Here is a 25387-nt window from a genome sequence, read left to right as displayed (position 1 = left end):
CCTGCTTGGCGAGCCAGCATACTGCTCTGCACATCGGACTGACGTACCCAAATAGCTCGGTGACTTCAATCGCCTTGGATGTGTGTGTGTGTGTGTGTGTGTGTGTGTGCGTGTGTGTGGTCATTAGTGAAGGCACAATAACACCAGCAAGATGAGACAGTGGAAATGTCATTTGTGCAGGGGGGATGTTGACTAGCCTGTCACTATGGTGAAGTGAACATGTCATATGGTGGCCGTGTGTGTGTGTGTGAGATAGACATTAGCAGAGGGACAGTCAGAAAGCCAGAAAGAAAGAACAGCTGGAGGTCAACTTCTCTGAACCTTCAAGGGGTGACAGGACAGTGGTGACCTGCGCCTCAGTTATGATTTCTCTGTCAGAATGAGTTGTGTATTGTGAGCATCCATGCAGCGGGCACAGCTCAGGCCTTACTGACAGCAAGAGGTCCGCAAAGAAACAGCAGCACATCTCCTGTTAAGACGGGCCGTTCACAGTGAATCAGCATCAATGCCTAACTGCTGGACGCCCTGCTACAAGATACCTCAAACACACAGACACAAGAGACCGTCCACATACAAATACATCTCTCTAGACCAGACAATTTAGTCCAGCCTCAAAGGATTTATTTAAAATTTCTCTCTTACAGCTAAACACCTGAAACCAAGATTGAAAATGAGAACTTAATATCTTAATATGGGGTAGATTTATCTGATGATGAGTGGAGATCGTGTTTGAATCGTATACATACTTCTTCCCTTTGCATTCGCCATGGTTTAATTCAGTTCAAAATTCTCCACCGTCTTCATTATACAAGAGAAAGGCTTTCAAAATTTTTCTTGGAAGTTGATCCTGCCTGTCCCAGGTGTGGTCATAATCCAGCAAGTGAGGGTCATATGATGTGGTCTTGTCCGAACCTGGATAATTACTGGGGAAATATATTTAAAGTATTATCTCTTATCAGTGCTCAGAATTTAGTGCTTAATTTCCGCATTGGCATTTTTGGAGTTATGCCATCTCAATACAAAATTAGTAAATCTCAGGAAAATGCCATAGCATTTGCTACACTGCTTGCCCGTAGACTTATTTTATTTCACTGGAAGTCTGATAAGGCTCCTTCATACATACAATGGTTAAAGGAGGTGCTCTTTTTTTTGCCACTGGAAAAACTTAGATACAGAGTTCTCTCATCACAACAAAAATTCTCTGCGACTTGGAACCCATTTATTGACTATATAAAAACGCATTTTCCAGATGTGTGACATACATTTTTTGTTTGTTTTGTTTTGTTTCTCTTTACTTGAGCCTTGGGTGGGGAGGGAAGGGGAGGTTTCTTTTGTTTTTTGTGTGGTTTTTTTTTTTTTTTTTTTGTGTGTGTGTGTGTGTATAATCGCAACGTTTTCATTATGTATTGTGATCATGATTGGTAAAAAAGAAAAAAATTAATAATTTCATAATGTATCTGTTGAAAAATGATTAAAGACAAAATAAATCTTAAAAAAAAAAAAAAAATATCTTAATATGTCAAGATTCTCAAAACTTTTACATACTGTTGTTGATTTGCGTTGTGTTAGTTTAAAGCACCAACTCTGTGTTAGTATAGTACATTGTAACAGCCATAAAAACTGGATTAAGTGTCACTAAAAAGACAAGCCATAAGATATGGAATAGTATTTGTTTTTTATTATGGTTACAATATTACAATATTGGCATTTTAAAGACTTTTTAAATGTTTTATTTATATCTATCTATATATATATGTATATATTAGGTGTGCAACGATACACAAAATTCACGGTTCAGTTCGGTTCGATACTTTGGTGTCACGGTTAGATATTTTTTCGATACAAAAAAAATGTTTATGCCTTTTTAATTTGTCATTTATTAAAATTATAAATATATATTTTAACTCAAAAGTACAGTTTTTAAATTTAATGTTGCTGAAACAACAAAATAATAGAATAAAATAAATCTATCTGATCGAGAAATCACTCATCTTTGGAAAAGAGAGTTTATTAGAGAGAAATGGCTCTTTCCAAAATAAAAGCTATACTATATGCTACTTCTGGGGTATATTCTCAGCAGCATATTAAACATATCAGGTCCCTATAAGGAGAATCATGTGCTAACGGCTGTCTAAATGACTCGGGTAAAGTTTGTAGCATGCGTGCTTGTTGTTTTTGTCTGCTTCCACTTGTCTTTGCACTAGGATGATGTCGGCGTAAATGTGCAGTCATATTCGTTGTGTTCTCACTAGTGCTGTCAGCGTTGATCTCGTTAAAATGACGTTAACGCCATAACGCGGCAAATCTCCGTTAACGAGTTACCGTGGATCCCCCCGTGCGTGGGGCTGGACGGCGTCAACACATTAACAAGCTAACTGCGCTAATGCACTTGTTCCCACCAATGTAAGTGAGCATTGCGTGGCACATCCGACATACTGTTTTACTTTTGTCTATGACGTGCTTACCAACAGGGTCATGCTTCACATGAAAACCAAAATAGTTCCAAACGCCAGATCTGAATGAGGGTGGGGGAGGTTCAATTTCGGGTAGCGTTGAGGCGCTTGCACTGCGCTCAGTGGATCTACGCTCGACAGTGCAGCCTAGGCAGATCCACTGAGCTCTCAACACAGACAGCATCGTCAGAAGAAAAGTTGATAAAATAAATAAAAAATTTTGTATTGTTCAATACATATGCGTACCGAAGCGAAAGCACTGTATCGAACGGTTCAATATCGATACCAGTATTGTTGCGCCCCTAGTATATATATATATATATATATATATATATATATGTATATGAATGACTTGGCTCTCATTCTCAGTTCATGGACCAACAACAACATGCTCAACCATAAGTTGAACATGACGGTGAGTTCTCTGTACTTTATAGTGATGCTCCATATCGAAAGAAGCCAGGTGAGTTGGCTGGGCACCTCTTAGGCCCTTTAGGAGGCCCTTGGGGAAACCCTTGAAATGTCGGTGCTGGTACGGGAGGAGAAGTCAAAACTAGAAGCAAAAACATTGCTGAGTCTTGTTCATTTTGTTTTATTTTCAAAGTCTTATCTTTTCGAACTGTTGCAACATCCCCCACTGTATAGTCTGTTAATCTCTGAACTTCTGTACCAATACAGCACCTGGCAGCGGCTGCAGCACAATGCCCCAGCTTAAAAAATGGAGAGTTGCACAACTGGCAGAAACAGTGGATATGACGTCTATTTGACATCAACTTTGTCAACAACTTTGTCAGGCACCAGACGGCAGGTATAATGAGGCCCTAAGTCCCACTGGATGAGGAGGAAGTAGCTAGAGAAAGGCTTCTGTCTCTGAGACCCAAACCTGGATAAGTGACAGAAACTGGATCAACTGATCTTTGGTGTTACTGTCTGAGCTTTCGATATTCCCGATCATGCCTTAAATCATACAAATCTTTGCTGCTTAGGTTACATTAGGGAATGTATGTATGATCCTACCAAGGTTTTATAGTTGTCAGTGTGTGGCCTCTGAAATTATCATAATCAGATATTATATAAGGTAGCTTTGGCTGATGCTACAGGAATGTCTGTTGTTTTTTCTTCTAGGATGTTAACTATCGTAGTATATGTGGCTCTTGTATAGAAATAAATTAAAAAGAAAACCAAGAAGAAACTGTCATTTATTTACATTGTGTAACAAATTGTGCAAACTATTACATGTTTGTATACAGTGTTTTGCTCCCTCTCCACCATCTATGAAACATAGCCAGCAGGCCCAGATCACATGACCTCAGGGACTTACTGAGGATGAATGGATGTTCGCTGATTTATACCGATGCTTGTCCAAGAACAGTTTCAAATTCAAGCCAGAATCTTAAATTGGACCCTGCCGTTAATGGCGAGCTGGTACAAAACAATCAACAATGGTGTTACTTTGAAGTACTTATAAGGTTTAAGGTGTTTTTGTGCTTGCTTGATGTGATATCAAACTCGGCGTGCGACACCCGCCAAAATATCTGAGGCTCTTCGGCTGGTCGGAGTTGTTCCAACTGTTTGAAAAGTCATAGAGCAGGTCATCCATGAATCCAGAGGTTGGTGGACCAATCCCCAGCCTCCCCTGCTGGGCAAGATAGCGAACCCTGAGCTGTACTTTGGAATAAGTTAAAAAACATTACGAATGTATTTGTGATTGGCTGACCGAGACTTCTACTAGAAAGCCACTATAATAGTACCAGTTCATTCACTGCATACCAACACATTTGTACGAACATAGAAACAAAAAGAACATCCTGTCATGTGGATGGACTCAAGTGTGGGACTCAGAGAGCTTTAGAGAAACGAGAGGGTTTATTTGCAAATCCAGGGATTCTAGGGGAAAAGGGTTGGTCGCAAACACTCCTCTTCAGCCACACACTCCCATCTGCCGATCACTCACGCACAATTCCAGAGAAGAACAGGGACGGTTCCAGGAGGTCTTTTCACAAAGAGAAACACAAGTTAGATTAGAGGCAAAAAACAGACGAAGGGAAAGAGTAAGTTAGAGCCGGGGCTACACTGACGCGAGTCGCCTTAAGAAGTGGCAGGAACGCGGAGATAACGAGCAGCAGGTGAGTAGATTACTTGCAGGTGCGCCAGCCAAAGGCGGGAACCCATAATGAGTTCCACCCAGGCAGAGAGGACTGCAAGAGCGAGAGAGAAAGAGAGTAACAACAACAAAAACAACTGCCCAGCTGATGATCCCGGGGAGGCAAGCCAGATCATGACACATCCTTTCTATGTTAGCTTTGAATGCCTGTATCAATTTTATTTGGCCTTCACATTTCTGTTCTATTCAGCTCTGTAAAATAGTGAAAATAGGACATATGTGACCATCATGAGTCAGAATCAAGAAAAAAAATGGTTTTTTTTTCTTTAGGATGTTGACCAAGTGGCCATAGTGGTTTGCCCACCTGGCATGCACTCACACACTCCAACAGACAGGCACACTAGCTGTATCAGCAGACTCTAACTGGCGGGGAGCTGGCTGTCTTCGTGTGCTGGCTCTGGACAGTGGGAGGGTGGATTGTTTTACCGCAGCCTAATAAACCTGCTACTTCATTTACAGGCTGATGAATGGGTGTAGGGTAAAAGGGCTGACGGTGCCGACAGGAGAAGGATGACTGTGGTGGACAGTCTCTGTGCCACAGCCAGGGGAAGTAAAGAGAGGACACAGAGTCCTAACTCTCGGGCAGACAGCCCAGGACGGACAAACACATGCACAGAAATGTGCGTATGCGGACTGAAATTAGAAGCAAAGCACTGCAAAACAAATGTCTCTTATCTGGTCATCAGATGCAGGTTTACATGTGATTGCTGAATTGAAACATGTCACAGTAACCTGACCCTGTTCACGGAAATGTTTTCCCAAAGGCAACATTCCAAAAGGAAACAAATGTAAGGCTGATCATCAGAAGCACATTGCAGAAAATATTGACTGCTGTTGATCTATCACTGAGTTTCCAGCTTCGGACACTTCAAAGCCTTCAAAGACAGGAACTCTCCCTCTTTTGTCTTCCTCTCGACATAATACAGAAGATGCACATGGTCAAAATATTTGTTGGGATGACAATCTGTCTTTTCCAAAGTCCTCCTCCAAAACCCGGAGCTTTTCATTAGATTTAACTTTAAAAACAACTGACATGAGCGGCTGGAGTATTGGAGCCACATCGGATTCGTTAGTGCAGGATGTGTACGAGTAAAATCAGGCCAAGCTGATGAAAGAGCTGATAAAGAGAAGTGTCTCAGACCTCCTTTTTTTCCTGAATACGTGGGAACATTTTTATCAGTTAAAGTATCTAAAGACAGTTGATGCTGAACACAGCTGTGTTTGTAACCAAACCCAGCTGCTCACTTTCTGAGCAATGAAGGCTGAAATGGGCCAAGTTCAGTTGAAACCACCAATGTTTGGCTTAAAAGGTGCAAAAGACATAGTTTATAGCTTCACTGAATAACAGTCACATCTTTTCGTGGTTACTTTAGCAAACAAAAAGCTTTAATGAAGCTGATGAAACTAAAGACAATTCCCAAAACCACTGTGTTCAGAGGTCATACACGTTGGCCATATAAAAAAGGAATTCAGCAATCTGACAGTCAAGCGCTCTATTGGGGTTATATGGTAATATGAGGGCTTTAAGATACAATGATATTGATTATATTATTATATTATATTGATGTCCATTAGCATGCACTGCCCCAGTTAAATAAATGTAGGGGGGGGGGATGTGTTTTTCCCATCAAAGGGTCTATTTTTCATCATATAACACTTCTACCTTATGATTATGCACACCATGACTTTTATGTCATCAACATTTGTCATCTTTACAAGGTGGTGAAACCTTTTCTGCAATTTAAATGATGGGTAAACAGTATTCTGGGTGTTGGGTCTCCCTTCCACCACATTCCTGCGGTACTGTTTCCAGCTCTGTCTGTGCAGACTTAAGCCCACATGTGCTGGTATGTACCATCAGCATCACAGCTGTGCTGCCCATCACTCAAAAAAGAAGGCCTGGTGAAAGGAGTTCCATTCCTCCTCATTCCTCACCCGCCGACTCCCGTCACCTCCTCTGTTCCCTCAGCCCTGACAGCATGGCTGACCTCTTTCCCCCTGTCAGCACCCAGGTATAATGTGACCTGTCACCATGGCCTATTCCGCCTCAGGCGGAGCATTGCTTCTGGCTGGCCAGTGGTGAGAGCCTTAGCAGGAAGAAGAGAGGGGTCATTCTGTTCAGCTTTGTGAGTTAGCTATGAGATTCAGTGTTTTGATGCTCAAAACTTGTAGAACATGATTTCCACCCAAAAGTAATTGAAAAGACATCTTCTTCATATATTTAAACAATATTCAGTTTTGGTTAGAAGTGAAAGGCACAAAGCAGTCCTTAAAGATTATTGAAAAAACACCTAAAAAATGATATCTTTTACATTCAGATGTAGTCAAAAATGTCTTGGTTGGTCCATCACAGTGCTAACCCAGAGAGCTAGACAAATCAGTCAGCATGCTCACATCCAAATGTCAAAAAGGTACAGCAAGAAAGATCTGAGACAATCAGAAGGTTCAAACCCAGATCCTTCTTACTGGGAGGTGAGCCTGCCAACCACTGCACCACCATCCCAAGGATTGGAACTTGTGCTGTTTACAGTGTGATGCAGATGCCTCTGCAGCACCTGATTCATGGATAGAACCTGGTCTATGCCCTGTGTGTGGCGTATTTAGGAGGTCACAAGTACATGACAGTGTCTGCACAGATTATAAGTTTCACAGTTTTAACAACCTTCTTGGTTTGTTAAGTCAGTTTTGGTGGGGCTACTTTCTGACTTGCAAGTCGGACTTGAGGGGGTGTTGAAAACTCCAACTAGGAACTTGGAAATTCCAATTAAAATTGAATGCACTATTGATAACACCAGACAAAGATACATATAATGTGCAGACATGAAATCAATCTCCTAAACTAAAATAATTAGTATTTGCACAGCTACATGGAGGCTACATATAGTCCTGTTTTAACTCAAGTGAGTGAGTGAGGCCTCCATTTCTTTATATGTTGTTCTTAGTTCTTTCTGGTTGTGCTCTTGGAGTAAATTTGGTAGACTGGCCACTCCTGGGACATTTCAACACTGTTCTTTCTTTGTGGAGTGGTTCACTGGAGTCTGAAAGCCTTAGAAATGGTTTTGTAGACCTTTCCAGACTGATAGACATCAGTGACTTTGTTTTGAGATGTTTTAGTCTACTTCAGTGTGTCATAAAGGTTCTGTTGAAGTTATTTCTAGATTCAATAGGCCTTTCAGTGATCAGGCCTGTGGCTAGTAAAACTGTGTGAGTATTTACTATGAATCAAGTTGCTAGCTTCATGTCATTGAATTCCCATGATGCATTGAGTGTTTCTTCTTCAGTCATGTTTTTCACTCACTATTTCTTTATACATCTCTCTGCATTTAATTGTTAGTTATTATTAACCTCTGGCGTTTCTTTGTCCTGTCTTCCTCCCCTCCCTGAGCCTGGTTGTGCTGGAGGTTTCTTCCTGTTAAAAGGGAGTTTTTCCTTCCCACTGTCACTAAAGCACTTGCTCATAGGGGATCATGTGATTGTTGGGTTTTTCTGTTTTCTTTGTCTTTACCTTATAATGTAAGGTGCCTTGAGGGAATGTTTTTATCATTTGGCGCTTTATAAATAAAATTGAATTGAAATGAAGCAAATGTCATTCAACTCTGATTGAGGATTTCATTTATCTTTGTGCAATCAGACTTTCTGATGATGATGAAACATTCAAACGTGCAACTGGCTAAAAGTAACAGTACTGTAATTTTTGAAATAGTAGGCACTATTGGTTGGCAGCAAAGATGAACTGCAACTGCTGAACAAAAAGATTTCTGGTTCAGCAGGGAAAGCAATTTAATGAAGTCACAGTTGGTATACACGTGGGTTAGGCTTCATTTAAAGACTGTACCCTGAGGATCAAGTCCACACTGACCTAAGGGACAAAAAGGTCATAGAAAAACAAACCTTATGAGCTCAAACACTCTTTTCAAAGCCACAAAAAATGTTCCAAAAATGAGACTCCTTTCATTTAACAACAGGCCTCTTAGGAATCTCCTAGCTGTCTGACGAGAAACAACAGAGAGAAATGTGAATGCAATATCACAAGAAAGAAGACAGAGAGGTAGTTACAGTTGGAAAATTTCTTCTTTGAGAGTTTTCTGACCAAAAGAAAAGGACCTAGATTTCTATCAGTGCTGCGGGGTGAGACTGGGAGGAGACTGTCACACAAGCAGAACAAGCTTCACCTAGTGGGAACACAATGCTGCCTGACATTTTACTATTTGCATGTAATGATTTACGCACGCACACTTAGCATTTAACCATGCCACAGGGCAATGTCTCGGCCTATTTGATGGTTTACCGGCTGCCAGCAGTACTTGTGTCATGTGAACTGAATTTGACCTGACATACTGCTGATGTTTCTACAGTTACGCCCTCCAGTTTCACATCATTAGACATGTCAGTGTGCAGCCCGACGCACAGTTATTGTGCTGCAATGTAACAGAAGTCTGTTGTGGCCAGTCACAAGAGAGGAACCACGCTGCTATTTATTACAGTGCACGTCTTTGTTAAAGCCAACATATTCAGATGACGGGTTCAAGGACTTCTTCCCAGGTGCTTGATTCAACAAGCCCCGGTGACATGTACGTACATACTGTATATACACACACTGGTGACAGTGTATATTTGGCTATGGGGTGTGTGATTCAGTGTGGTGCAAGCTGTGGATTGACCGACCCCATTAGAAGCGAAGGAGGGGTTGTTGGCTCGGCTGTGGCCTGGGCTGCTCGCTCGCAGGATAATTTACGGCCCCTTCATCCTGGCGGAATGTGTTTGTAGCTAGGCGTAATGGAGGCCATCCATTCTCCCTGTCAGCGTTGGGAAACACTTTTTTAGCCAGCTATGGGAGGAAATCTTTGACAGAGAGAGGGCAAAGCTGTTTCTATGCACAGTAGATTGCTAGCAAGGAGCTTCAGTGTTTGCGGGAATAGGGCTGTGAGAAAGATGCCATTTGTTTTATGTATTTCCCATCTTATAAATGTGTCCACTTGCGGTCCATAATTACAAGGACTGCACAGTGTACTCTAGGTTTAGGCTCTAAGAAGCATACACATGTGCTACAACTCTGTTTAACTGTCAAAGAAATCCTTTAAATTCAGTTTATTGCTTTGTCTTCAGTGACACGCTATTTGTTGCGAGTTATAGCACCTCATCATCAGCATATCACTGCATCTTCACTACACTTTACAAGGTGTCATTACATTTTACAGGAACTGGCAAAGTAGCCGAGCAGAACAGAGAAAATCTGACAGGCCTTACTGAGTTCTTCCATAGCAACAAAGCCTCGTTGTGAAGACACTAATTTGGCGAGCGTCAAACAGCTGTGGCCTGACAAAGTCTTGGAACCAACCTGACAAAAAACAGCTGCAGGGGGAGCAACAAAACAGGAAGGACAATTTTGGTAAAAGCTTATATTAGGAGAAGACAAAGTCTCCAAATCTCTTGTCTTTTGCTCCGCTTTGTATCATTCCAAGACAGCTGTGGGAAGTTTTGAAGTGATGGAAGCCAATGTGTCACACTTGGCATTACTCAGAGGCCTCTGTGTTGAGTTTGTCAGCCCGCTGAGAATGTGCAGGCCTCGGGCAGACATGGAGGGAGCTTAGCGCCAAAATGGCTGAGCAGCATCACCTTTGTTCCTCGTCAGAGCTATCGCATCGACCTTCAATGAGAGCCACAGGAGAGAGAGGAGAGCACTGAGGAGCAGGGGAAATAAATCAGTCACATGTGCACTACCCATGTATGTGTGTGTGTGTGTGTGTGCAGCTCATTGTTTGGAGGCATCTGTTTGTGTGCACTTGCACGTACCTGTTTGTGTGTGTACTGTTGCCACTTTAATTAATGCTAGTTTTCCTTCCCACTACAAGCTCCTCCTCTCCTTGTCGAGCTCTGGTGGGTGACTCTTGTTAGCTGCGCAGCGAGCAGGGAAGTGACTGCGCCTGACAATATAATTTACATTGTCTGTAGAGAGCGATCGGAGCACGGCAGCCTTATTTATGCCACATTAGGGGATTTGCCTGTGCTGCCGTCTCCCGGTCCAATCCATCAGATGGCTGTTTTCCAATGCCGCTTTATTGGAATGTGCCCTTGAGAGAGTGCTGAGTAGCAGGGAGTGTGTTTATCTGCGTGTGCACCAGTGCTGTGTTGTGTGTTTATATGGAGCCATATGAGTATTTGTTGTGTATTTGTGTGGGGTGGGGTACTGCTTTGTGTGAGCGCGTCCACGCACGAGTGCGCCGATTCAGTCGACTGACTGTGGCCAGCACTGTCAGACAAATGGAGTCCATTCTCCAACCGACCAAATTACAGCTTAACTTGAGAAGGGGAACAATGATTGCGAGGCCATTGTCATATCAGTGTGCCTGCGCAGCAGAAAAGTGGCTGCTTTCCTGCTGCGCCAGGGCTTCTTATGCAGCATGTCCTCAACAGGAACGAGCAGAATTTTTCCTCCACTGGCTGTCAGATCTGCTGCTATTGACTTGTCTCCCTTTGTAACGGTCCCAAATTACAGTCAAGCCATTCCCTCGGCATGCCTTTCAGTGGATAGCTGTCTCGATAAGTGAGTTAGATGCAAATTGACACGGACACCCACACGCAGCACAAGCATGGCACAAAGCTTAGCGAACAGGAATATGCATGGGAAAGTTCTGGCAGTGGAACAGAGTAATGAACGACACCAAGGAGCTCATTTTTCACAGAGGATACAAAATGTCGAGTCCGGAAAGACATGTCGGAGCTGCGAGGCGGCAACAAATGCGGCTCCAAGTGCTGCTCATTAATCATAAGGAGGGAGCGGTGGCGAGGGGACCCGTATCCATCTGTAGCGTACTTATGAGAGCATTATAAATGTGCAGTGCAGCTGGTTGACTGAGAGAGTAAACAGCCGAGCGGTGTACTGTACAGCCTGCCCTTACAAGGACGCTGAGCCTGAAGCACCTGTTAGGAGCAGTGGTCACCTGGTCTGCAATACTACAATACTGCACAGAGCATAAACACAGATCTATTTACTCCATGTGCAGGGCAGAGCAGTTATTTCTCCTGTTTTCTTCTAGTTGTTTTCTGTTCTCAGCTTTGATTTGACAGGTTTACAGTCTTCATTTATGATTCATGCCAGGATCCTACTACACAATGCTTTTTGAGTGTGTAAGACATGAAAGACTACAGTTTGCTCCCAGACCCATCATGCTTGCTGTGTAGGCACTACTGATATCCAGTAGATGGATGTAAATAGAAAATGGCAACCAAAGCACTGTGTAAAAATCTCACAAAGTGCTGGTGGAGTGCTCTGTATTCATATTGGGCAAGTTGAAAGTGAAAAAAAATGTTGTGGAAGACAAAAATTGTAGTCTTTCTACTGGAAAACATATATATATATGTATGTATATATATATATATATACATACATATATAACATAACAATAATACATACAGAGAAAAACCCAACAATCATATGACCCCCTATGAGCAAGCACTTTGGCGACAGTGGGAAGAAAAAACTCCCTTTTAACAGGAAGAAACCTCCGGCAGAACCAGGCTCAGGGAGGGGCGGGGCCATCTGCTGCGACAGGTTGCGGTGAGACAAGGAAGACAGGATAAAGACATGCTGTGGAAGAGAGCCAGAGATTAATAACAAGTATGATTCAGTGCAGAGAGGTCTATTAACACATGCTGAGTAAGAAAGGTGACTGAAAAGCATCATGGCAATCCCCCAGCAGCCTACACCTATTGCAGCATAACTAAGGGAGGATTCAGGGTCACCTGATCCAGCCCTAACTATATGCTTTAGCAAAAAGGAAAGTCTCCACTAGGAAGAGACACTATCTCTTCCTAATAGAGATAGTGTCTGTCTCCTGAATCCAAACTGGAAGCCACTATGCTGTCCACAAGATTCCTATTTCATTCCTGACCTAAAGATTTTGCGCAATATCATAATCAGAATTGCACATACTCACATGTCGATATATGCATCAGGGGCAGCTCAGGGTTCAAGGATGCTTCGAGAGATGGACTGGAGGAGCAAGGGGATCAGTCCACCAACCTTCTGATTGTTAGACAACCCGCTCTACCACCTCAGCCACAGCCGCCCCACAGATAGTCTAACGCAGGGGTCCCCAATCCCAGTCCATGAGGGCCGGTGTCCCTGCAGGTTTTAGATGTGTCCTTGATCCATCACAGCTGATTTAAATGGATAAATTACCTTCTCAACATGTCTTGAAGTTCTCCAGAGGCCTGGTAATGAACTAATCATCTGATTCAGGTGTGTGGACCCAGGGTGAGATCTAAAACCTGCAGGGACACCGGCCCTCGTGGACTGGGATTGGGGACCCCTGGTCTAACGGCTCCAAGCAGAACAACTCTGCTTTAGTACTTCTTCTTCATGGCGAACATCTCATCTCATCCCTCTGTTGAGCACCCAGCAGTGATGTCACAGCGCTCTAAAATCTAAGACACCCTCGAGTACAGCCCTGTGTCACAGCACTGGAGTCCGAGCACATTTAAAAGCTGCCCGACAATGCAAAAATGCAATTCCTTTAAAATTTTATATCCAAATGTAATTAAACAGACCAATAACCCACAATAAATCATACCCTTTCCCCAAAAAGACCAATGCTATAAAAACTTCCTGCAGCCAGAACCCACAGCCTCCTGACCCCACCCAAGTCCAGCCAGCCCCATCTTGTCTCCCCCCAACTTCCATATCTCCAGGACAAGGGGCAATTTAGGCTTTAAGTAATTGATGCTACTTCCTTGCTGTAAAAAATACAATAAATGAGAGTTGGGTGTGGGCCGGGGTGCTGTGTCAGTGTGCGCAGTTAATGACTGTACAGGGCTGTGAAGGGAGGGTGGTTGATAAATTAAGCAGGGGTGAACTTTAGCACCCGCCCTTACCACTAGGAGGAGGAGGAGAAGGGAGGACGAGGGAGAGAGCAGGAGTGTGAGAGAGAGAGATGACAAGGCCTATCACGGTGATGGAGTGGCTCCGCTACTCTTGGCTGCACACTGCTGTTTGCTCTCATTCTCATTCTTCGCCTGTTCAGACACAGACAGGGACAGAGACGCGCTGCTTTTCAAACACGTCTGCCGATTCTGTCTCTTCCATAAAATTGCACCACACCCACACCCATAACATGAAATAATATCCACAGTAAGCAAAATGCAGCATACCACAGACTCTGTGAGAATCGTAACTGCGCTGTATACATACACGTACACTAATCACACTGTACCCTGCAAGGACAGAAAGATCGGCTGTAAAGCTCCATTACACACACACACACATACACACACACAGAGATTCATACACAGTCGACACTGACGCACTTGGAAAATTCAGAGTCTGTGCTCACATGCATGCACATGCACTGTATTTTTAAAACACACCAAAGCTCGGGAATGCAAAACAGTGGGATACAGATTGAAGACAGAAGTGGAATGAAGGTGTTCATGAAAAGAAATGAACTGCAGGTTGCTTCTTTATATATAATACAATACAAATGAACTGTGTCACCTACAGGCCTATCATCGCAGTGCTGCTAAACGTAAACCTTTCACCATGTTCCGTTATTTCAACCCTTATGTCAGTCGAATCCTCATTTTTATGTGATTTATTGAGGCTTTCAGGAAGCTAAACTTTCTAAATACATTACTAATTTCTGAAACATGAAGGATTAATTACTATTCTAGTTTCTTTCAGGTCTTCAAATTTTGAAAATTACATGATTTCAGTGACACCATGTCTAAGTCTGTGCTGTGACTCACAAAAGCTGAAAATGTATTATATCCAGTTAAACTCTGTTAGCTGTACCAGATGTACCAGTCAAGCAAGCATTTATCCAACAAGTGGTAATAGAGCATGATATACTGTGATGCAAAACAAAACATTAAAGCTTTTTAACAACTTGCTTTGGCACAAAAAGGACAGCAAGAGAAACTGATTAGAAACCTTTTTAATGAATAAGTTAAACTAGAAGGTAAAAAGTTAAAGGTTAAGATAAACTGGAATTACACACTGCATGTTGAGAAATACCAAGACGATGAACCAAAGGAGACATTCAAATCAAAGGCTTTGGTATAAATATGAAAGCAATGTGTTTTTAAGTTTCCAAAGAAACCCTGCAGCCAGTTTTGGAGGTGCAGGTTGTCGAGGTATTGGATCACGATGCCCACTATCCTTAGGAACGACACTAATAATGCACAAATCTGCAACACACACAATTTTGGCATGTATGTATTTTAAGTCACAATGAATTATGTAGGGGAAGTGGTAAAACCTGTGGAAACTTTATGTAGGACATCTGTGTTTGTGTTTTGTCACGATCCAGGAGTTATTAATGGACTAGTTTTGGAATCCATAGTCTGCTGACGATGCTTCTGTGGAGAAACAAATCATTTTTCTGAGTTTTTGTTGCAGCCTGCAGATATCTGGGCTGAGACTTCCCATTCCACCCACTGGTTACTGTTTACTAATGCAGATAAAGTTTAAAAAGGTAAAAAAGTATGAATTTTTATGAGCTAGCCATCTTTAACTCCATTAGTAAATTAATAAAAAAAGTGAAGCTTTGAATACCTTCAGATTTCCCAAGAGGAGATGTAGGAGAAAAAGAAACATTGGCGATTCTTTGATTATTCTGGAGTGGATGATCCACAGATTGCAAGGTTGGTGGGTTAGCTTATCCTCTTACCGTACAGGGTTTGATGTATCATTGATTAGGATCGAGTTTTAAAGAAGACAGATCGTAGTTATCAACTAGACCTGGAGTGTTACTCACCTAAAACATCTTGCTACAGATTTAGAGCATATTAACGTAACAACTTCATCTACAGCTCAGGTTTGTAGGTATCTGAGAGAGCCAGTTAAAGAGCCTAGGAAGGCACAAACCCTTCCTAGAGTATTCGCTGTGTACTCTCAGATGTGCTCTTTCCTCTTCTTGTTCCTCATCCCCGCTGAAGTGACCGAGCAGGCATACCAGCACACTTGCCTTAAATGCCCCATTAAAAAAGAAAAAATACTTGATAAATGAAGTTATCATCACATATTAAAATTAATGAGGGGCATGCAGTGGTCTAAAAACTATGGCCCTGGCCTATTATTGTAAAGGACAAAGCAGACACTGCATGCTGCTGGCTAGATCTCTCCCCCTCACCCCACACACACTTCATTTACGCTCACACACACTTTCTGTTTTTTCCCCTATGGAGTCTGGGATGGAGCAGTTGTCACAGCAGTTAATTTCGTTGGACAGAGATGAGGGCCGCACCGAGCTTCCAAACTAGCTCTGGTGGTTGTAGGCACATGACGATGCTGTGCCGTGGGTAGCACCTGTAGAGAAAAGGGCACACACAGCAGGAGTTTGTGTGCATTTACACATGGATAAGTGTACGAGCACATTTAACTGTAGAGTGTCTGGGTTTGTTTTTTCTTCTTGTGGTTAACCTACTACTGCGTGTTTTGGGATTTGTGCAGGTGTGAAGCAGGTCTCACAAGTGTTACACTGATAAGGAGTGTCATCGACTGTAGTAACTGAGAAAAAGAGACATCTGTGAACTTTAAATGTGACTAGACTAATTATCTAACAAGAATAATGGAAAGTTGGTTCATATTCTTCTAAACACAAGTCAGTCCAGTCTTTGATAAACAGGTTTAATTTATCAGCATTAATATAGTTAAAATAAAACTCCCTCCAATTGATCTGAAATTTGTTTCACTCCTTCATATTGACTTTAATCTGTTGCTTATAAAGCCCTAATTAATAATGATAATAAAAAAGTCAGAGATCATTAACATCAGCACCTTGAGTTTTTTTTCTTCCTACCTGTATCGCACTGGCAGCGGGAGGCTCAGGTTGCCAGCACGTGACTCTTACTGGCACACTCACAGCGCTAGAACAACATATTTTAATGACAGGAAATGTATATGTACCTCTGTTTCGCATGATTTATGACTGGATTCTTTATAATAAGCAACCTAATTACAGGAGCTATTAAAATTACATGCAGCCAAACCAATTAAGTTGTCTGCCTCTCTGAGCGTGTTTCCTGTGGGGGCATTTAGGGTTCATCAGCAGTTAAATGGCACAGGGATTTTATTGAGATATACAGAAGATTAGAAGCTCTGAGCTATTACAGCTTGTACAATATGTAAATGTGTATGTATGGGCCTTTCATAAGGACAGCTGTAAGGACAGAAATACAGTTTTCTCTGTTTCAAAAATGTACCCAAGCACTATACGTGACTTCTGAAGAGCACTATGGTAAGATTTACCTGCCACAGCAAAGCCCCCTGGAGAGACGCTCACAAAGAAACATTACCAATAAGTCTTGCTGTCAAAAAAACAGAGAGCAGCACTGTTTTCCTCCTTTGAATCAAAGCAGAAGAATCTTATCTTAGCTGACTGGCGTATACGGTATTTATTCACACTCTCTTTTTTGCTGTCTCTGAATTTTGTGTTTACAGGTTTGTGCTTTGCCAGCAGCAGCCTACTGCTGAGGTACATTTACCTCTACAATGTACTGCAGGTACTTTCCAGTACCTGTTAAATTCCAGTAACAGAACAATAATAATAATAATAATATAATACTTGGAACATTTCTTCTTCACGCAGCTTTTTTCACTCTGTGTTTATACACCAGTGCACATCTAGTGCACTAGGGGTGGCTGTGGCTCAGGTGGTAGAGCAGCTCAGCTACTGATTGGAAGGTTGGTGGTTCGATCCTTGGCTTCCCCAGTCTATATGCCAAATATCCTTGGGCAAGATGCTAACCCCAGTTGCCCTCCGATGCGTTCATCGAAGTATGAATGTGTGTGAATGTAGTTTAGTTTGCACTTGTTGCAAACTTGCACGTGTTTAGAAGTGAATGGGTGAATGAGGCATGTTGTATACAGCGCTTTGAGTACTCCAGGAGAGTAGAAAAGTGCTATATAAGAATCAATCCGTTTACCATTTAATAATTAGTTATTCATCTCTGGCTCTCTTCCACATTGGGTTTTTTGTCCTGTCTCCCTCCCTCACCCCCAACTGGTCACAGCAGATGGTTCCCCTCCCTGTATGGAGTTTTTCCTTCCTACTGTCACCAAGTGCTTGCTTGCTCAATAACAAGCTTCAGGTGCTTGGCTACAACATTAACAAGAGCCCCAAGGAGCAGTACCCTCCCTGGAGAAGAAGACTAGTGGCAAAGATCAGGGCAGCATGGAGGGAAGTCAGCTAGAAATGGATGTCTAAGAAGTACACTGCGCTGTCCATACCTGAGATCTTAGAAACTACTAAACAAAGAGTCACAGGTTCAGGATGCTAACTGAGGAAGTGTAGTTGGATGGCAATAATTAGAGGGAAGGTGTCAGAATTGGGGAGATTGCACTATCAGAAGGCAACATTGCTGATATTGAAGATGGTTATATATCCCACACACAAATGGGAACCATGAAGAGGTCATTAGGAAAGCCACAACTGCCAAATACCTACAAAGAATAAGGCAAGTCCTGGGAAGATCTAGGCTATAAACACCTACCCTCTGCCAGTCATCACCCTGTTGGAATAATAAGCTAAGCTAAGATTGATAGAGGCTGGGGTCTACCACACCAGGCAAGACCCCAGAAGCAGGCTGTGCAGAGATGCCTGTGAGGCCATCCAGCACATAACAGCAGAGTGCAAGATGCTAGCAGGCAGGTACATGTAACACCATAGCCAAGTGACTGGCGTAGTATACAGAAACATCTCCACCAAGTATGGCTTGGAAGTCCCAAACCAACACAAGCAGAGGACGTTTTGATTGCTATGATTAAGTCAGACGTGTCCAGTTCATAATCCAAAATAAACTCAACCAATATGATGTATTTCTGCCAGACTAGCTTTAAGGGGCTATTACCCACCACAACACATGGATAATTAGCATATCTGTACATGCATACATTGTTGAAGATTCTTTTGCAACTGCTATTTCTTAGCTGACATTTACACATATTTAGAGAAAGGTGTTTTTTAAATGACTAAAGGAGCTTTCGGGGCTGAAAGTGGCAGAAAGGCCACTTAAGGCTTGCTCTGAAAGTCAGTCAATCCCTGTGTTAACACGAACAACTTCACAGCATTAACAAGCATGCCAACAGTCTCGTACAAAAAATGTTTTGGCCACTATGGGTAGTTTCCCACTCCATGACAGTTTTACAGTGGGTGATTTTTTTAAACTCCTGGAGTTCTGTTGGTGAGGCTTAATATTAGGGTGATGCCTGCTTTGATTAACTGTTGCACCCACACAGCGATGTGTATCTGCTAGGCCCTGCCTCACTAATTTGAATCACTGAACTGTCCTCTTGACTTTCTTTATGCGGTTTGTGCCTTTTGGAACATTTTTAATGGAATTTTCTAACTAATATTTTGGCTTTCTTTGTGGTACAACTCAGTCTAGAAGTCTGTGCTTAAGTTTTGGTGAGTGAAATTTTAACATTTCTCACACTAACATCGTCTTTTATATACAGTTCAAATTAAACTGTGTATTTCACTACAAAGTGACGAACAAATGTTGTTTAGTGATTAACACATTTGCCTAACATCCAAAAGATCCCCAGTATAAGACAAGGAGAAGAGGTAAGCCCCCGGGAGTGACAGGAAGGGCATCAGGTGTAAAAATCTATGCCATATCAAATATGTGGATCCATTCAATCTGCCAACATCTTGAGAATAAAGGAGCAACTAAAAGAGGAAGATTTCTCTATAAATCTTGGCCTATGTAGTAGTAGATAGGAACCATAGGACTGCGGTGGTCTTTCTGTTTCATCCTTACTTTTTGTTCCTAGTGTATTTAAAACTAGAAAGAGACTAAACTCTATTTTTAAAACTTAAAACTTTACTTTTTGACCAACTTATATAGCTAAGGCTGGGTCAAGTGGGTGCAAAAGGGCAAGGCTAAGCATTTCAATAGAGTTTTATTGATATGGCGCGTGTATATTTCTCTCTATTGTTGTAGATCCTACAATAATAGAGAGAAAACCCCATCAATCAGACGATCCCTTATGAGCAAGCACTTGGCAACAGTGAGAAGGAAAAACTCCCTTTTAACAGGAAGAAACCTCTAGTGGAACCAAGGATGGAGACATGACAATTCACACGGCAAGGCACTAACTTTGTCTTCCACTTTGTTAATTTGCACAAGAATGATTGAAGTGATTTCACTGGCTCCTAACCCTACTCAAATAAACACGAGTTCATTGGCTGACACTTTGGCCATGTCCACACTAATATGTTTTCGTTTGAAAACGCATCTCTTTCTCTCCGCTTTCGGCCTTTTGTCCACACTGAGACGGTGTTTTTGGTCAAGGAAAATGCAGCGTTTTGAAAAAGCTCTCCAAAGCGGATGCATTTAAAAACGCCGTTTTCGCATTGCAGTGTGGACAGTGAAACCGCAGAATTTCTAAAACGATGACGCATTTTAGTCATGTGATGCAGTCATGTGACCAATTAAACAAAGATAGCGGCGGACATTACACAGCAGTTGTTTTGTTAGCTCTCAGTTTTAACAGCCCTATTAAAGATTAATATCAGTCTGTACATGCTCCAGATAGCGAATTCTTCAAATTCTTTAATTTTCACTCGCCTTTGTAACTGTACTTTTGTGTTACTCGCAGCAACAACTCCACCTCATTGTTAGTCCATTTAAAAAACTCAGTGCTTCTCCTCAACATTTTGCCGCGACGTTCCAAAGAGACGGAAAGTAAATAAACGGCTGACAGAAATGAGGCAGGTTGAATTGTCTTGCGTTTCACGCATGCGCAGTACTGGAACGTAAGTGTTTTCTGCCGTGTCAATGTGGACGCACAACTCTGCGAGAATGACTGAAAACGCTAGTGTGGACGCGGAGCGTTTTCAGACGAAAACGCCGTTTTCAAATCTATCCAGGCTAGTGTTGACATAGCCTTAAGTTGGCCTGTGCAAAGCGGAGCTTTTGTCAGCTCCTCCACAAGCATTTTTTTTTTTTTTGAGATGAAAAGAGTGAATGAAAGGGAAATGAATGAAAAAGAGGCAAAAATGCTAGACTGAGAATAGCAATGTGCGATTTTTATGATTCTGCGTGGTTAAAAGAGCTTTTCATAGCTTGCAATTTGGAAAGTAGAGCCAAAAGGCTGCTAATAATGTTATAAAACTGCAGTAAAATATCCAAGATGTGGAACACTGACTAACCAACATCTATCCTTTAATCAGATTTCAACTTTCCCATTCAGTCACAGAGCATTTAGACAGAAAGCATAACCCTCTACTACAATTCCTTCGCTCCTTTTCTTCCTTTTGTTTTCTCATTTCCTCTGTCTTGCTGTCCATCTTGGGTTTCACACTTGTGTCTGTGCTCTTTGTTTTCTCCCGGTGAGAAGGACAGAAATAGGGAGGGTGTGAAAGAGCTGCTGCAAGAAAATAAAGCTATTTGGTACTGTCACAAGTCTCCCATTGAGGAAGGATGGGGGGAGCTGAACAAGCGAGGGGAGCGACGGAGGAGTGGATCGGTCCATCCATCACCACCGCGCAGGACTGACACAACAAAAGATGGAGTGCCGAGAGAGGCCTCTCAGCTGCGACGGGCCGGGGAACTCGAAACAATATTTTTTGGCGCCTGTCAGGTTGTCCAATAAAGGAGGCCGATATATGAACTATCTAGCACTGATGTAATGCGCCTCATAAATCTGCTTTAATTACTCGGCATGGGGACAGCCAGTGGGAGCCCGCGCCTGGATTTATGGCATCTCCGCTTGGCATCTTAACGACTCTGTGCTTTTAATATCATTACCCTGTAATTTATTATGCTGCCAGGGTGCACACCCAAACCTTCAGCATAACTCTTGTTTATTTATGCCCGTTTAAAGGCCACTTCAGTGACACAGGCATTTAGCACATTTCACTTGGGCTTTAATCATTTGTCCTAATGAGGCCATTATGTAGTGGTGTCCTCTGGCTGGCTCCAACTGTGGCTTGATGGTTCAGGCCAAGCCCTAGGAAGCCATGTGAGGTGGAAAGACAAAGTTTGTTGGGTCATGGTCCCATGTGTGTGGGTCTTGCTCCTGCCCCAAATCCGGTGCCACCCTGTGGGAGGCCATGGCCTGAATGGCAGCATTTAGTTCTGGGTGTTCACATCCAGCAAAACTCACATCAGTGACGCTGGCAGAAAACGTCCTTTCCTTTATCTTCCTTTCTCTGCCTAAAGATCGTGAAAAGCCCTCGGCGTTCCCCTTCATTGTTCCTTCCATTTCCTACTGTTCACCTCTCATTACCCCTCCACGTCTCCCTTTCTCTATTCATCCAGTTTGCACCCTTCCTTCCCCCAATTTATCCTTCTCTACTCTTCGCTCGTCTGACGGCTGAGGAGAAGGAACAGAGGGACGGGGAGGAGAGACACGAGGGCGGGGTGGATAAAAAATGAGTTTGGGGTGACGACAGGCCCTGCCTTTCTGCTGCCATGTCATGCTAATGGTTTCCAGATCAGGCTCCATATTAAACCCAGGCGATACCCTGTCTCACGCATCTCCATAATGCTAGCTGCTAAATGCCTGCGCAACCAGCTTTGACAGTGACATATTAGTTTTACGTCCCTCTGCAATCTGATACCTCTGAGTTTGCCACCATACTAAAGATTTGATTAATGTTGTTCCATTTGGAGCCTGTAATTGGCTACGACTGGAGCGCAGAATAATCAGGCGTTTCTATTCAGAGCAGCGAGCAAGTAGAGAGGAAGGGGGAGAGAAGGGGGCAGCAATGCTAACGAGCAAGCTAGTTAATTAAGCCTGCAGCACGGTGGCGACAGTTACTGATGACTCCTATGACAAACCGCCCCTTCGCCTCTTCCTCATCCGCCTACCGTTGCTGCTGCCGCTCCTCTCATTTCCTCTCCACAACTACTACCAGTGGGTAGCGTGGCAGCGAAGTGATTTTCAAAGATGACTTGTTTTTAGTGTTTCATCCAGGCTGCAAAACATCACGGGTTCAACAAGCTTGTGTCGGCTACCTATAGAAGTCAAAGAATCCATGTAGTGTTTTGGGGGTTTTTTTTTACTGTGCAATAAAAGAATCAAATCTATAGTCAAACATTTCTACAGCTGAGGCAGAAATATGATTCTCAGATATCTAGAGCTCAGTGGTATCCTCTTAGCAATCTTCCGTACTAGGAATGCTGTTAGGGGTGGAAACATAGACAAGTTTTTGTTAGATTTGACTGACTGTTGATTGATTTCAGAATCTTTTTTTTACTTTAAGACTAGTCTAATTATTTTTCTCCCAGTTAATCTATTCAGCAGATATCCTGAAATACCAAAGGCGACGATAGGGCCCAAAAGGCCTTACATACACTTAGAATATAGACATTTGATGTAACATTGAGTGATGTAGTTAAGAGTACCTAAAACATGTGTTATGTCTTGTATTCTTTTGTCCGTCGGTCATCATAGCACATCATCTACTTCTGTCTGCATCGATCAATCCACAATGAATATTTTTTTATCGTTATATTTGATTTGTCAAAAACTTTATACCGGATACCCAAGCTAACTAAACCCTCCCAGTGGCACATGGAGATCACTGGCCTGTGGCACTGAGTTATTGTTGATATTGCTGTCGCAGCAAAGACATGTCAAATGCAGCTGTTGTAACTCTGTTCTTCGTTTTAATTTTTTAAAAAAAACTTTAGAATGCTATTAGTTCATTTTCAATTTAATGGTAGCAACATGTCTGACAGAGTTGAAATGCGGCCAATAAAGGGGTTGTAAAGTAAGTGACACTAAAAAGAAACAGCTGGAGGACCATTTTGCAACTTATTAGGTTAACTGACAAGAGGTTAGTAACATGATTGGGTATAAAAAGAGCATCTAAGGATGAGCAGAGGTTCAACAATCTGCAAAAAAAACTGCATCTATAAATTGTGGAACAATTTCAGAAAAATTACAATGCAAAGATTCAAGTACGACCTGTGACCCTTTGCCACATGTCTCCCCCTCTCTCTCTCCCTTCGCTTTCTTTCCTTTCACTGTGTCTGTCAACAAAGCTGAAAAGGAAAAAAAAAGAAAAGAAAGAGTGAAAATCTGGAGAAATCTCTGTGTGGATGGCCAAAAATCAATATTGGACACCAGTGAAGACTCAGGAGGTGCAGCGGGTATAATTTTGTCATAGAAATCACTTTGCTAAGTGGACTTAGGAACACTGAAGAAATCTGTTATTCAAAGGAGAGTAATCTTCAAAGAAGAAGCCATATGTGGACATGATCCAAAAACCCTGCCCTGGGTGAAGGCTGGAAAGCCATTTTGTGGTCAGACCAATTGAAATTTTAAAATAATTATCATCAGCACTCAGTTCTAAAGCCTGCCTTCTAATGATATGGGGGTGCATCACTGCCTGTGAGCTGGCAGCTTGCACATCTGGAACCAGACACCATCAACGCTGAAAGGTGCAGGTGTTAGAGAAACATATGCTTCCAACCAGACATGTTTTTTTCAGGGAATGCCTTGTATATATCAGGGACATAATCCTAAATCCTGCCCTGCATTTACTAAAACAGCAGAGCTTCATAGTAGAAGTCCAGGTGCTGAACAGACAATCGGAAACATTTAGAGCATCATGAAACAAAAAACAGACAAACAAATATTACAGTCAATTTAGATAACGCTCCAAAATAACTGCCTAAATAGGTTCCCAGAGGCATCTCAAGATGACAGTCATCTTGAAGCAGTAGCACGACTTGCTGCTAGAAGGATATTATTGTGTTGCAGATGTTTTTTCACAAGTTTTGATGGTCGAGTCTCATTGTAGTTTATAACCCCTGTTTATAAGACAAGGAGTCCATGATGTATTTTTAAAACATCCAGTAACACAAAGCAAACATCAAGATCACACAAAGTTTGCTGAAAGCCAGGAATGTAAAAGAAAAAGGAAAAACTGCTGTTCTTTGTTTCAGTAAAATAACTGCTAGTCAGTCGTGGCATTGTGCGTTTGACAGCTTATTTAGCTGATGGCTGTCACTGAACTGTAAAACAGCAATTAAATGAATGCGGGATTCATCATGTTCATGTCGCGGCCTTGTCTCCTGGCATCGCTCTCAGACACAGAATACCTTCTCTGACAGACAATCAATCAGAGGCGGTCTGACAGCATAACCGGTGCTTCTCTATTAAACTGCAACATTATAGGACGGAAAAGAAATATTTGTTAGATTTATGGCGCCATCGCTGTGCGTTGTGATTTGAAATTTGTTCGTCAAGAATGTTCAGCAACAGAGTGACACGGAGATGATGAGGGAAAGTCATTTCAGCTGTGTCCCCGAATCTCCATGAAGGAAGTTGTAAATAGTTCATGTTTCAGTAGGAAATATTTCTGAACGGTGCTGCAGCGAACACAGAGGTACCAGATATTATTTAAGTGGATACTGGACTTCACTTTTTGCCAAGGTATCCAGGTATTGGAGCCAAAAGGTCACCCAGTAATTAACCCACATATAGAAAGTAAATAAACCTGTGAACAGGCTGATGGAGGTTTGACTTGCTGAGTCTTGGAGAACTAAACATAAAAGTACTCGAGATCAGACATATTCCTAGAGGAGACCACAGCCTCAGGAACCAGTGTATTGCTAACGTTGGCCCAAGCCTGGTTTAATGGGAGTTGTGTATCAGGAGGGCATCTGTGCCAAATCAAAGAAGATGCAGATCCTTTGACCCCTTGGGAAATATGGGAACAGCCCTCTACTTTAAATCAGACATCAATACTAAAAGGTCCTAAACCTGACTGCTCCCTTTTAAAAGGTGGTGTGATTTGATGGTGTATGATTG

The sequence above is a fragment of the Oreochromis niloticus genome, linkage group LG12, assembly GCF_001858045.2.
Source record: "Oreochromis niloticus isolate F11D_XX linkage group LG12, O_niloticus_UMD_NMBU, whole genome shotgun sequence".
NCBI lineage: Eukaryota > Metazoa > Chordata > Actinopteri > Cichliformes > Cichlidae > Oreochromis > Oreochromis niloticus.
Note: the sequence above shows the minus strand (reverse complement) of the source record.